The sequence below is a fragment of the Schistocerca americana genome, chromosome 7 (assembly GCF_021461395.2).
Source record: "Schistocerca americana isolate TAMUIC-IGC-003095 chromosome 7, iqSchAmer2.1, whole genome shotgun sequence".
NCBI lineage: Eukaryota > Metazoa > Arthropoda > Insecta > Orthoptera > Acrididae > Schistocerca > Schistocerca americana.
Genome location: NC_060125.1, coordinates 636,451,413 through 636,468,388, shown reverse-complemented (window position 1 = coordinate 636,468,388; position 16,976 = coordinate 636,451,413).

The window sequence follows — 16,976 nt, the reverse complement described above, 5'->3', positions numbered from 1 at the left end:
GGATTTTCTTTTGGGATACGACTATCTCATTTCCGATGCACTAATCCTTCTTTACTGCATCCCTCACTCCCACTCATTGTCGAATTCACACGGAAATTGCGGCGCTATGAAATACTATGTGTTCTAAGACATTTCCTTCTAATTCGAGTAACGTTTCTATGGAAACGACAGGATTTTCTTTTGGGATACGACATGCTCATTTCCGATCCACTAATCCTTCTTTACTGCATCCCTCACTCCCACTCATCGACGATTTCACACGGAAATTGCGTCGCTATGAAATACTATGTGTTCTAAGACATTTACTTCTAAATCGAGTAACGTTTCTATGGAAACGACAGGATTTTCTTTTGTGATACGACAATCTCATTTCCGATCCACTAATCCTTTTTTACTGCATCCCTCACTCCCACACATTGACGAATTCACACGGAAATTGCGTCGCTATGAAATACTATGTGTTCTAAGGCATTTCCTTCTACATCGAGTAACGTTTCAATGGAAACGACAGGATTCTCTTTTGGGATACGACAATCACATTTCCGATTCACTAATCCTTCTTTACTGCATCCCTCACTCCCACTCATTGACGAATTCACACGGAAATTTCGTCGCTATGAAATACTGTGTGTTCTAAGACAATTCCTTCTAAATCGAGTAACGTTTCTATGGAAACGACAGGATTTTCTTTTGGGATACGACAATCACATTTCCGTTCCACTAATCCTTCTTTATTGCATCCCTCACTCCTACTCATTGACGAATTCACACGGAAATTGCGTCGCTATGATATACTATGTGTTCTAAGACATTTCCTTCTAAATCGAGTAACGTTTCTATGGAAACGACAGGATTTTCTTTTGGGACACGACAATCTCATTTCCGATCCACTAACCCTTCTTTACTGCATCCCTCACTCCCACTCATGACGAATTCACACGGAAATTGCGTCGCTATGAAGTACTATGTGTTCTAAGACATTTCCTTCTAAATCGAGTAACGTTTCTATGGAAACGACAGGATTTTCTTTTGAAATACGACAATCACATTTCCGTTCCACTAATCCTTCCTTACTGCATCCCTCACTCCCACTCATGACGTATTCACACGGAAATTGCGTCGCTATGAAGTACTATGTGTTCTAAGACATTTCCTTCTAAGTCGAGTAACGTTTCTATGGAAACGACAGGATTTTCTTTTGGGATACGACATGCTCATTTCCGATCCACTAATCCTTCTTTACTGCATCCCTCACTCCCACTCATTGACGAATTCACACGGAAATTGCGTCGCTATGAAATACTATGTGTTCTAAGACATTTCCTTCTAAATCGAGTAACGTTTCTATGGAAACGACAGGATTTTCTTTTGGGATACGATAATCTCATTTCCGATCCACTAATCCTTCTTTACTGCATCCCTCACTCCCACACATTGACGAATTCACACGGAAATTGCGTCGCTATTAAATACTATGGGTTCTTTAACTTCTCCTTCTAATTCGAGTAACGTCTCTAGGGAAACGACAGGATTTTCTTTTGGGATACGACAATCTCATTTCCGATCCACTAATCCTTCTTTACTGCATCCCTCACTCCCACTCATTGACGAATTCACACGGAAATTGCGTCGCTATGAAATACTATGTGTTCTAAGACATTTCCTTCTAAATCGAGTAACGTTTCTATGGAGACGACAGGATTCTCTTTTGGGATACGACAATCACATTTCCGATCAACTAATCCTTCTTTACTGCATACCTCACTCCCACTCATTGACGAATTCACACGGAAATTGCGTCGCTATGAAGTAGTATGTGTTCTAAGACATTTCCTTCTAAATCGAGTAACGTTTCTATGGAAACGACAGGATTTTCTTTTGGGATACGACAATCACATTTCCGTTCCACTAATCCTTCTTTACTGCATCCCTCACTCCCACTCATTGACGAATTCACACCGAAATTGCGTCGCTATGAAATACTATGCGTTCTAAGACATTTCCTTCTAAATCGAGTAACGTTTCTATGGAAACGACAGGATTTTCTTTTGGGATACGACAATCACATTTCCGTTCCACTAATCCTTCTTTACTGCATCCCTCACTCCCACTCATTGACGAATTCACACGGAAATTGCGTCGCTATGAAATACTATGTGTTCTAAGACATTTCCTTCTAAATCGAGTAACGTTTCTATGGAAATGACAGGATTTTCTTTTGGGATACGACAATCTCATTTCCGATCCACTAATCCTTCTTTACTGCATCCCTCACTCCCACTCATTGACGAATTCACACGGAAATTGCGTCGCTATGAAATACTATGTGTTCTAAGACATTTCCTTCTAAATCGAGTAACGTTTCTATGGAAACGACAGGATTTTCTTTTGGGATACGACAATCTCATTTCCGATCCACTAATCCTTCTTTACTGCATCCCTCACTCCCACACATTGACGAATTCACACGGAAATTGCGTCGCTATTAAATACTATGGGTTCTTTAACTTCTCCATCTAATTCGAGTAACGTCTCTAGGGAAACGACAGGATTTTCTTTTGGGATACGACAATCTCATTTCCGATCCACTAATCCTTCTTTACTGCATCCCTCACTCCCACTCATTGACGAATTCACACGGAAATTGCGTCGCTATGAAATACTATGTGTTCTAAGACATTTCCTTCTAAATCGAGTAACGTTTCTATGGAAACGATAGGATTTTCTTTTGGGATACGACAATCTCATTTCCGATCCACTAATCCTTCTTTACTGCATCCCTCACTCCCACTCATTGACGAATTCACACGGAAATTGCGTCGCTATGAAATACTATATGTGCTAAGACATTTCCTTCTAAAACGAGTAACGTTTCTATGGAGACGACAGGATTCTCTTTTGGGATACGACAATCACATTTCCGATCAACTAATCCTTCTTTACTGCATACCTCACTCCCACTCATTGACGAATTCACACGGAAATTGCGTCGCTATGAAGTAGTATGTGTTCTAAGACATTTCCTTCTAAATCGAGTAACGTTTCTATGGAAACGACAGGATTTTCTTTTGGGATACGACAATCACATTTCCGTTCCACTAATCCTTCTTTACTGCATCCCTCACTCCCACACATTGACGAATTCACACGGAAATTGCGTCGCTATGAAATACTATGCGTTCTAAGACATTTCCTTCTAAATCGAGTAACGTTTCTATGGAAACGACAGGATTTTCTTTTGGGATACGACAATCACATTTCCGTTCCACTAACCCTTCTTTACTGCATCCCTCACTCCCACTCATTGACGAATTCACACGGAAATTGCGTCGCTATGAAATACTATGTGTTCTAAGACATTTCCTTCTAAGTCGAGTAACGTTTCTATGGAAACGACAGGATTTTCTTTTGGGATACGACAATCACATTTCCGTTCCACTAATCCTTCTTTACTGCATCCCTCACTCTCACTCATTGAAGAATTCACACGGAAATTGCGTCGCTATGAAATACTATGTGTTCTAAGACATTTCCTTCTAAATCGAGTAACGTTTCTATGGAAACGACAGGATTTTCTTTTGAAATACGACAATCACATTTCCGTTCCACTAATCCTTCCTTACTGCATCCCTCACTCCCACTCATGACGTATTCACACGGAAATTGCGTCGCTATGAAATACTATGTGTTCTAAGACATTTCCTTCTAAGTCGAGTAACGTTTCTATGGAAATGACAGGATTTTCTTTTGTGATACGACAATCTCATTTCCGATCCACTAATCCTTTTTTATTGCATCCCTCACTCCCACACATTGACGAATTCACACGGAAATTGCGTCGCTATGAAATACTATGTGTTCTAAGACATTTCCTTCTACATCGAGTAACGTTTCAATGGAAACGACAGGATTCTCTTTTGGGATACGACAATCACATTTCCGATTCACTAATCCTTCTTTACTGCATCCCTCAGTCCCACTCATTGACGAATTCACACGGAAATTTCGTCGCTATGAAATACTGTGTGTTCTAAGACAATTCCTTCTAAATCGAGTAACGTTTCTATGGAAACGACAGGATTTTCTTTTGGGATACGACAATCACATTTCCGTTCCACTAATCCTTCTTTACTGCATCCCTCACTCCCACTCATTGACGAATTCACACGGAAATTGCGTCGCTATGAAATACTATGTGTTCTAAGACATTTCCTTCTAAATGGAGTAACGTTTCTATGGAAACGACAGGATTTTCTTTTGGGATACGATAATCTCATTTCCGATCCACTAATCCTTCTTTACTGCATCCCTCACTACCACTCATTGACGAATTCACACGGAAATTGCGTCGCTATGAAATACTATGTTTTCTAAGACATTTCCTTCTAAATCGAGTAACGTTTCAATGGAAACGACAGGATTTTCTTTTGGGATACGACTATCTCATTTCCGATGCACTAATCCTTCTTTACTGCATCCCTCACTCCCACTCATTGACGAATTCACACGGAAATTGCGTCGCTATGATATACTATGTGTTCTAAGACATTTCCTTCTAAATCGAGTAACGTTTCTATGGAAACGACAGGATTTTCTTTTGGGATACGACATGCTCATTTCCGATCCACTAATCCTTCTTTACTGCATCCCTCACTCCCACTCATCGACGATTTCACACGGAAATTGCGTCGCTATGAAATACTATGTGTTCTAAGACATTTACTTCTAAATCGAGTAACGTTTCTATGGAAACGACAGGATTTTCTTTTGTGATACGACAATCTCATTTCCGATCCACTAATCCTTTTTTACTGCATCCCTCACTCCCACACATTGACGAATTCACACGGAAATTGCGTCGCTATGAAATACTATGTGTTCTAAGACATTTCCTTCTACATCGAGTAACGTTTCAATGGAAACGACAGGATTCTCTTTTGGGATACGACAATCACATTTCCGATTCACTAATCCTTCTTTACTGCATCCCTCACTCCCACTCATTGACGAATTCACACGGAAATTTCGTCGCTATGAAATACTGTGTGTTCTAAGACAATTCCTTCTAAATCGAGTAACGTTTCTATGGAAACGACAGGATTTTCTTTTGGGATACGACAATCACATTTCCGTTCCACTAATCCTTCTTTATTGCATCCCTCACTCCTACTCATTGACGAATTCACACGGAAATTGCGTCGCTATGATATACTATGTGTTCTAAGACATTTCCTTCTAAATCGAGTAACGTTTCTATGGAAACGACAGGATTTTCTTTTGGGACACGACAATCTCATTTCCGATCCACTAACCCTTCTTTACTGCATCCCTCACTCCCACTCATGACGAATTCACACGGAAATTGCGTCGCTATGAAGTACTATGTGTTCTAAGACATTTCCTTCTAAATCGAGTAACGTTTCTATGGAAACGACAGGATTTTCTTTTGAAATACGACAATCACATTTCCGTTCCACTAATCCTTCCTTACTGCATCCCTCACTCCCACTCATGACGTATTCACACGGAAATTGCGTCGCTATGAAATACTATGTGTTCTAAGACATTTCCTTGTAAGTCGAGTAACGTTTCTATGGAAACGACAGGATTTTCTTTTGGGATACGACATGCTCATTTCCGATCGACTAATCCTTCTTTACTGCATCCCTCACTCCCACTCATTGACGAATTCACACGGAAATTGCGTCGCTATGAAATACTATGTGTTCTAAGACATTTCCTTCTAAATCGAGTAACGTTTCTATGGAAACGACAGGATTTTCTTTTGGGATACGATAATCTCATTTCCGATCCACTAATCCTTCTTTACTGCATCCCTCACTACCACTCATTGACGAATTCACACGGAAATTGCGTCGCTATGAAATACTATGTTTTCTAAGACATTTCCTTCTAAATCGAGTAACGTTTCTATGGAAACGACAGGATTTTCTTTTGGGATACGACTATCTCATTTCCGATGCACTAATCCTTCTTTACTGCATCCCTCACTCCCACTCATTGACGAATTCACACGGAAATTGCGTCGCTATGATATACTATGTGTTCTAAGACATTTCCTACTAAATCGAGTAACGTTTCTATGGAAACGACAGGATTTTCTTTTGGGACACGACAATCTCATTTCTGATCCACTAACCCTTCTTTACTGCATCCCTCACTCCCACTCATGACGAATTCACACGGAAATTGCGTCGCTATGAAATACTATGTGTTCTAAGACATTTCCTTCTAAATCGAGTAACGTTTCTATGGAAACGACAGGATTTTCTTTTGGGATACGACATGCTCATTTCCGATCCACTAATCCTTCTTTACTGCATCCCTCACTCCCACTCATCGACGATTTCACACGGAAATTGCGTCGCTATGAAATACTATGTGTTCTAAGACATTTACTTCTAAATCGAGTAACGTTTCTATGGAAACGACAGGATTTTCTTTTGTGATACGACAATCTCATTTCCGACCCACTAATCCTTTTTTACTGCATCCCTCACTCCCACACATTGACGAATTCACACGGAAATTGCGTCGCTATGAAATACTATGTGTTCTAAGACATTTCCTTCTACATCGAGTAACGTTTAAATGGAAACGACAGGATTCTCTTTTGGGATACGAGAATCACATTTCCGATTCACTAATCCTTCTTTACTGCATCCCTCACTCCCACTCATTGACGAATTCACACGGAAATTTCGTCGCTATGAAATACTGTGTGTTCTAAGACAATTCCTTCTAAATCGAGTAACGTTTCTATGGAAACGACAGGATTTTCTTTTGGGATACGACAATCACATTTCCGTTCCACTAATCCTTCTTTATTGCATCCCTCACTCCCACTCATTGACGAATTCACACGGAGATTGCGTCGCTATGATATACTATGTGTTCTAAGACATTTCCTTCTAAATCGAGTAACGTTTCTATTGAAACGACAGGATTTTCTTTTGGGACACGACAATCTCATTTCCGATCCACTAACCCTTCTTTACTGCATCCCTCACTCCCACTCATGACGAATTCACACGGAAATTGCGTCGCTATGAAGTACTATGTGTTCTAAGACATTTCCTTCTAAATCGAGTAACGTTTCTATGGAAACGACAGGATTTTCTTTTGGGATACGACATGCTCATTTCCGATCCACTAATCCTTCTTTACTGCATCCCTCACTCCCACTCATTGACGAATTCGCACGGAAATTGCGTCGCTATGAAATACTATGTGTTCTAAGACATTTAATTCTAAATCGAGTAACGTTTCTATGGAAACGACAGGATTTTCTTTTGGGATACGACAATCACATTTCCGATCCACTAATCCTTCTTTACTGCATCCCTCACTCCCACACATTGACGAATTCACACGGAAATTGCGTCGCTATGAAATACTATGTGTTCTAAGACATTTTCTTCTAAATCGAGTAACGTTTCTATGGAAACGACAGGATTCTCTTTTGGGATACGACAATCACATTTCCGATTCACTAATCCTTCTTTACTGCATCCCTCACTCCCACTCATTGACGAATTCACACGGAAATTGCGTCGCTATGAAATACTATGTGTTCTAAGACATTTCCTTCTCAATCGAGTAACGTTTCTATGGAAACGACAGGATTTTCTTTTGGGATACGACAATCTCATTTCCGATCCACTAATCCTTCTTTACTGCATCCCTCACTCCCAATCATTGACGAATTCACACGGAAATTGCGTCGCTATGAAATACTATGTGTTCTAAGACATTTCCTTCTAAATCGAGTAACGTTTCTATGGAAACGACAGGATTTTGTTTTGGGATACGACAATCTCATTTCCGATCCACTAATCCTTCTTTACTGCATCCCTCACTCCCACACATTGACGAATTCACACGGAAATTGCGTCGCTATTAAATACTATGGGTTCTTTAACTTCTCCTTCTAATTCGAGTAACGTTTCTACGGAAACGACAGGATTTTCTTTTGGGATACGACATGCTCATTTCCGATCCACTAATCCTTCTTTACTGCATCCCTCACTCCCACTCATTGACGAATTCACACGGAAATTGCGTCGCTATGAAATACTATGTGTTCTAAGACATTTCCCTCTAAATCGAGTAACGTTTCTATGGAAACGATAGGATTTTCTTTTGGGATACGACAATCTCAATTCCGATCCACTAATCCTTCTTTACTGGATCCCTCACTCCCACTCATTGAAGAATTCAAAGGAAATTGCGTCGCTATGAAATACTATGTGTGCTAACACATTTCCTTCTAAAACGAGTAACGTTTCTATGGAGACGACAGGATTCTCTTTTGGGATACGACAATCACATTTCCGATCAACTAATCCTTCTTTACTGCATCCCTCACTCCCACTCATTGACGAATTCATACGGAAATTGCGTCGCTATGAAGTAGTATGTGTTCTAAGACATTTCCTTCTAAATCGAGTAACATTTCTATGGAAACGACAGGATTTTCTTTTGGGATACGACAATCACATTTCCGTTCCACTAATCCTTCTTTACTGCATCCCTCACTCCCACTCATTGACGAATTCACACGGAAATTGCGTCGCTATGAAATACTATGTGTTCTAAGACATTTCCTTCAAATCGAGTAACGTTTCTATGGAAACGACAGGATTTTCTTTTTGGATACGACAATCACATTTCCGTTCCACTAATCCTTCTTTACTGCATTCCTCACTCCCACTCATTGACGAATTCACACGGAAATGGCGTCGCTATGAAATACTATGTGTTCTAAGACATTTCCTTCTAAATCGAGTAACGTTTCTATGGAAAAGACAGGATTTTCTTTTGGGATACGACAATCACATTTCCGTTTTACTAATCCTTCTTTACTGCATCCCTCACTCCCACTCATTGACGAATTCACACGGAAATTGCGTCGCTATGTAATACTATGTGTTCTAAGACATTTCCTTCTAAGTCGAGTAACGTTTCTATGGAAACGACAGGATTTTCTTTTGGGATACGACATGCTCATTTCCGATCCACTAATCCTTCTTTACTGCATCCCTCACTCCCACTCATTGACGAATTGACACGGAAATTGCGTCGCTATGAAATACTATGTGTTCTAAGACATTTCCTTCTAAATGGAGTAACGTTTCTATGGAAACGACAGGATTTTCTTTTGGGATACGATAATCTCATTTCCGATCCACTAATCCTTCTTTACTGCATCCCTCACTACCACTCATTGACGAATTCACACGGAAATTGCGTCGCTATGAAATACTATGTTTTCTAAGACATTTCCTTCTAAATCGAGTAACGTTTCCATGGAAACGACAGGATTTTCTTTTGGGATACGACTATCTCATTTCCGATGCACTAATCCTTCTTTACTGCATCCCTCACTCCCACTCATTGACGAATTCACACGGAAATTGCGTCGCTATGATATACTATGTGTTCTAAGACATTTCCTTCTAAATCGAGTAACGTTTCTATGGAAACGACAGGATTTGCTTTTGGGACACGACAATCTCATTTCCGATCCACTAACCCTTCTTTACTGCATCCCTCACTCCCACTCATGACGAATTCACACGGAAATTGCGTCGCTATGAAATACTATGTGTTCTAAGACATTTCCTTCTAAATCGAGTAACGTTTCTATGGAAACGACAGGATTTTCTTTTGGGATACGACATGCTCATTTCCGATCCACTAATCCTTCTTTACTGCATCCTTCACTCCCACTCATCGACGATTTCACACGAAAATTGCGTCGCTATGAAATACTATGTGTTCTAAGACATTTACTTCTAAATCGAGTAACGTTTCTATGGAAACGACAGGATTTTCTTTTCTGATACGACAATCCCATTTCCGATTCACTAATCCTTTTTTACTGCATCCCTCACTCCCACACATTGACGAATTCACACGGAAATTGCGTCGCTATGAAATACTATGTGTTCTAAGACATTTCCTTCTACATCGAGTAACGTTTCAATGGAAACGACAGGATTCTCTTTTGGCATACGACAATCACATTTCCGATTCACTAATCCTTCTTTACTGCATCCCTCACTCCCACTCATTGACGAATTCACACGGAAATTTCGTCGCTATGAAATACTGTGTGTTCTAAGACAATTCCTTCTAAATCGAGTAACGTTTCTATGGAAACGACAGGATTTTCTTTTGGGATACGACAATCACATTTCCGTTCCACTAATCCTTCTTTATTGCATCCCTCACTCCCACTCATTGACGAATTCACACGGAAATTGCGTCGCTATGATATACTATGTGTTCTAAGACATTTCCTTCTAAATCGAGTAACGTTTCTATGGAAACGACAGGATTTTCTTTTGGGACACGACAATCTCATTTCCGATCCACTAACCCTTCTTTACTGCATCCCTCACTCCCACTCATGACGAATTCACACGGAAATTGCGTCGCTATGAAGTACTATGTGTTCTAAGACATTTCCTTCTAAATCGAGTAACGTTTCTATGGAAACGACAGGATTTTCTTTTGAAATACGACAATCACATTTCCGTTCCACTAATCCTTCCTTACTGCATCCCTCACTCCCACTCATGACGTATTCACACGGAAATTGCGTCGCTATGAAATACTATGTGTTCTAAGACATTTCCTTCTAAGTCGAGTAACGTTTCTATGGAAACGACAGGATTTTCTTTTGGGATACGACATGCTCATTTCCGATCCACTAATCCTTCTTTACTGCATCCCTCACTCCCACTCATTGACGAATTCACACGGAAATTGCGTCGCTATGAAATACTATGTGTTCTAAGACATTTCCTTCTAAATCGAGTAACGTTTCTATGGAAACGACAGGATTTTCTTTTGGGATACGATAATCTCATTTCCGATCCACTAATCCTTCTTTACTCCATCCCTCACTACCACTCATTGACGAATTCACACGGAAATTGCGTCGCTATGAAATACTATGTTTTCTAAGACATTTCCTTCTAAATCGAGTAACGTTTCTATGGAAACGACAGGATTTTCTTTTGGGATACGACTATCTCATTTCCGATGCACTAATCCTTCTTTACTGCATCCCTCACTCCCACTCATTGACGAATTCACACGGAAATTGCGTCGCTATGATATACTATGTGTTCTAAGACATTTCCTTCTAAATCGAGTAACGTTTCTATGGAAACGACAGGATTTTCTTTTGGGACACGACAATCTCATTTCCGATCCACTAACCCTTCTTTACTGCATCCCTCACTCCCACTCATGACGAATTCACACGGAAATTGCGTCGCTATGAAATACTATGTGTTCTAAGACATTTCCTTCTAAATCGAGTAACGTTTCTATGGAAACGACAGGATTTTCTTTTGGGATACGACATGCTCATTTCCGATCCACTAATCCTTCTTTACTGCATCCCTCACTCCCACTCATCGACGATTTCACACGGAAATTGCGTCGCTATGAAATACTATGTGTTCTAAGACATTTACTTCTAAATCGAGTAACGTTTCTATGGAAACGACAGGATTTTCTTTTGTGATACGACAATCCCATTTCCGATCCACTAATCCTTTGTTACTGCATCCCTCACTCCCACACATTGACGAATTCACACGGAAATTGCGTCGCTATGAAATACTATGTGTTCTAAGACATTTCCTTCTACATCGAGTAACGTTTCAATGGAAACGACAGGATTCTCTTTTGGGATACGACAATCACATTTCCGATTCACTAATCCTTCTTTACTGCATCCCACACTCCCACTCATTGACGAATTCACACGGAAATTTCGTCGCTATGAAATACTGTGTGTTCTAAGACAATTCCTTCTAAATCGAGTAACGTTTCTATGGAAACGACAGGATTTTCTTTTGGGATACGACAATCACATTTCCGTTCCACTAATCCTTCTTTATTGCATCCCTCACTCCCACTCATTGACGAATTCACACGGAAATTGCGTCGCTATGATATACTATGTGTTCTAAGACATTTCCTTCTAAATCGAGTAACGTTTCTATGGAAACGACAGGATTTTCTTTTGGGACACGACAATCTCATTTCCGATCCACTAACCCTTCTTTACTGCATCCCTCACTCCCACTCATGACGAATTCACACGGAAATTGCGTCGCTATGAAGTACTATGTGTTCTAAGACATTTCCTTCTAAATCGAGTAACGTTTCTATGGAAACGACAGGATTTTCTTTTGAAATACGACAATCACATTTCCGTTCCACTAATCCTTCCTTACTGCATCCCTCACTCCCACTCATGACGTATTCACACGGAAATTGCGTCGCTATGAAATACTATGTGTTCTAAGACATTTCCTTCTAAGTCGAGTAACGTTTCTATGGAAACGACAGGATTTTCTTTTGGGATACGACATGCTCATTTCCGATCCACTAATCCTTCTTTACTGCATCCCTCACTCCCACTCATTGACGAATTCACACGGAAATTGCGTCGCCATGAAATACTATGTGTTCTAAGACATTTCCTTCTAAATCGAGTAACGTTTCTATGGAAACGTCAGGATTTTCTTTTGGGATACGATAATCTCATTTCCGATCCACTAATCCTTCTTTACTGCATCCCTCACTACCACTCATTGACGAATTCACACGGAAATTGCGTCGCTATGAAATACTATGTTTTCTAAGACATTTCCTTCTCAATCGAGTAACGTTTCTATGGAAACGACAGGATTTTCTTTTGGGATACGACTATCTCAATTCCGATGCACTAATCCTTCTTTACTGCATCCCTCACTCCCACTCATTGACGAATTCACACGGAAATTGCGTCGCTATGATATACTATGTGTTCTAAGACATTTCCTTCTAAATCGAGTAACGTTTCTATGGAAACGACAGGATTTTCTTTTGGGACACGACAATCTCATTTCCGATCCACTAACCCTTCTTTACTGCATCCCTCACTCCCACTCATGACGAATTCACACGGAAATTGCGTCGCTATGAAATACTATGTGTTCTAAGACATTTCCTTCTAAATCGAGTAACGTTTCTATGGAAACGACAGGATTTTCTTTTGGGATACGACATGCTCATTTCCGATCCACTAATCCTTCTTTACTGCATCCCTCACTCCCACTCATCGACGATTTCACACGGAAATTGCGTCGCTATGAAATACTATGTGTTCTAAGACATTTACTTCTAAATCGAGTAACGTTTCTATGGAAACGACAGGATTTTCTTTTGTGATACGACAATCTCATTTCCGATCCACTAATCCTTTTTTACTGCATCCCTCACTCCCACACATTGACGAATTCACACGGAAATTGCGTCGCTATGAAATACTATGTGTTCTAAGACATTTCCTTCTACATCGAGTAACGTTTCAATGGAAACGACAGGATTCTCTTTTGGGATACGACAATCACATTTCCGATTCACTAATCCTTCTTTACTGCATCCCTCACTCCCACTCATTGACGAATTCACACGGAAATTTCGTCGCTATGAAATACTGTGTGTTCTAAGACAATTCCTTCTAAATCGAGTAACGTTTCTATGGAAACGACAGGATTTTCTTTTGGGATACGACAATCACATTTCCGTTCCACAAATCCTTCTTTATTGCATCCCTCACTCCCACTCATTGACGAATGCACACGGAAATTGCGTCGCTACGATATACTATGTGTCCTAAGACATTTCCTTCTAAATCGAGTAACGTTTCTATGGAAACGACAGGATTTTCTATTGGGACACGACAATCTCATTTCCGATCCACTAACCCTTCTTTACTGCATCCCTCACTCCCACTCATGACGAATTCACACGGAAATTGCGTCGCTATGAAATACTATGTGTTCTAAGACATTTCCTTCTAAATCAAGTAACGTTTCTATGGAAACGACAGGATTTTATTTTGGGATACGACAATCACATTTCCGTTCCACTAATCCTTCTTTACTGCATCCCTCACTCCCACTCATTGACGAATTCGCACGGAAATTGCGTCGCTATGAAATACTATGTGTTCTAAGACATTTCCTTCTAAATCGAGTAACGTTTGTATGGAAACGACAGGATTTTCTTTTGGGATACGACAATCACATTTCCGTTCCACTAATCCTTCTTTACTGCATCCCTCACTCCCACTCATGACGTATTCACACAGAAATTGCGTCGCTATGAAATACTATGTGTTCTAAGACATTTCCTTCTAAATCGAGTAACGTTTCTATGGAAACGACAGGATTTTCTTTGGGATACGACATGCTCATTTCCGATCCACTAATCCTTCTTTACTGCATCCCTCACTCCCACTCATTGCCGAATTCACACGGAAATTGCGCCGCTATGAAATACTATGTGTTCTAAGACACTTCCTTCTAAATCGAGTAACGTTTCTATGGAAACGACAGGATTTTCTTTTGGGATACGACAATCACATTTCCGTTCCACTAATCCTTCTTTACTGCATCCCTCACTCCCACTCATGACGTATTCACACGGAAATTGCGTCTCTATGAAATACTATGTGTTCTAAGACATTTCCTTCTAAGTCGAGTAACGTTTCTATGGAAACGACAGGATTTTCTTTTGGGATACGACATGCTCATTTCCGATCCACTAATCCTTCTTTACTGCATCCCTCACTCTCACTCACTGACGAATTCACACGGAAATTGCGTCGCTATGAAATACTATGTGTTCTAAGACATTTCCTTCTAAATCGAGTAACGTTGCTATGGAAACGACAGGATTTTCTTTTGGGATACGATAATCTCATTTCCGATCCACTAATCCTTCTTTACTGCATCCCTCACTACCACTCATTGACGAATTCACACGGAAATTGCGTCGCTATGAAATACTATGTTTTCTAAGACATTTCCTTCTAAATCGAGTAACGTTTCTATGGAAACGACAGCATTTTCTTTTGGGACACGACAATCTCATTTCCGATCCACTAACCCTTCTTTACTGCATCCCTCACTCCCACTCATGACGAATTCAAACGGAAATTGCGTCGCTATGAAGTACTATGTGTTCTAAGACATTTCCTTCTAAATCGAGTAACGTTTCTATGGAAACGACAGGATTTTCTTTTGGGATACGACATGCTCATTTCCGATCCACTAATCCTTCTTTACTGCATCCCTCACTCCCCTCTCATTGACGAATTCGCACGGAAATTGCGTCGCTATGAAATACTATGTGTTCTAAGACATTTAATTCTAAATCGAGTAACGTTTCTATGGAAACGACAGGATTTTCTTTTGGGATACGACAATCACATTTCCGATCCACTAATCCTTCTTTACTGCATCCCTCACTCCCACACATTGACGAATTCACACGGAAATTGCGTCGCTATGAAATACTATGTGTTCTAAGACATTTCCTTCTAAATCGAGTAACGTTTCTATGGAAACGACAGGATTCTCTTTTGGGATACGACAATCACATTTCCGATTCACTAATCCTTCTTTACTGCATCCCTCACTCCCACTCATTGACGAATTCACACGGAAATTGCGTCGCTATGAAATACTATGTGTTCTAAGACATTTCCTTCTAAATCGAGTAACGTTTCTATGGAAACGACAGGATTTTCTTTTGGGATACGACAATCTCATTTCCGATCCACTAATCCTTCTTTACTGCATCCCTCACTCCCACTCATTGACGAATTCACACGGAAATTGCGTCGCTATGAAATACTATGTGTTCTAAGACATTTCCTTCTAAATCGAGTAACGTTTCTATGGAAACGACAGGATTTTCTTTTGGGATACGACAGTCTCATTTCCGATCCACTAATCCTTCTTTACTGCATCCCTCACTCCCACACATTGACGAATTCACACGGAAATTGCGTCGCTATGAAATACTATGTGTTCTAAGACATTTCCTTCTAAATCGAGTAACGTTTCTATGGAAACGATAGGATTTTCTTTTGGGATACGCCAATTTCATTTCCGATCCACTAATCCTTCTTTACTGCATCCCTCACTCCCACTCATTGACGAATTCACACGGAAATTGCGTCGCTATGAAATACTATGTGTGCTAAGACATTTCCTTCTAAAACGAGTAACGTTTCTATGGAGACGACAGGATTCTCTTTTGGGATACGACAATCACATTTCCGATCAACTAATCCTTCTTTACTGCATCCCTCACTCCCACTCATTGACGAATTCACACGGAAATTGCGTCGCTATGAAGTAGTATGTGTTCTAAGACATTTCCTTCTAAATCGAGTAACGTTTCTATGGAAACGACAGGATTTTCTTTTGGGATACGACAATCACATTTCCGTTCCACTAATCCTTCTTTACTGCAACCCTCACTACCACTCATTGACGAATTCACACGGAAATTGCGTCGCTATGAAATACTATGTGTTCTAAGACATTTCCTTCTAAATCGAGTAACGTTTCTATGGAAACGACAGGGTTTTCTTTTGGGATACGACAATCACATTTCCGTTCCACTAACCCTTCTTTACTGCATCCCTCACTCCCACTCATTGACGAATTCACACGGTAATTGCGTCGCTATGAAATACTATGTGTTCTAAGACATTTCCTTCTAAATCGAGTAACGTTTCTATGGAAACGACAGGATTTTATTTTGGGATACGACAATCACATTTCCGTTCCACTAATCCTTCTTTACTGCATCCCTCACTCCCACTCATTGACGAATTCGCACGGAAATTGCGTCGCTATGAAATACTATGTGTTCTAAGACATTTCCTTCTAAATCGAGTAACGTTTGTATGGAAACGACAGGATTTTCTTTTGGGATACGACAATCACATTTCCGTTCCACTAATCCTTCTTTACTGCATCCCTCACTCCCACTCATGACGTATTCACACAGAAATTGCGTCGCTATGAAATACTATGCGTTCTAAGACATTTCCTTCTAAATCGAGTAACGTTTCTATGGAAACG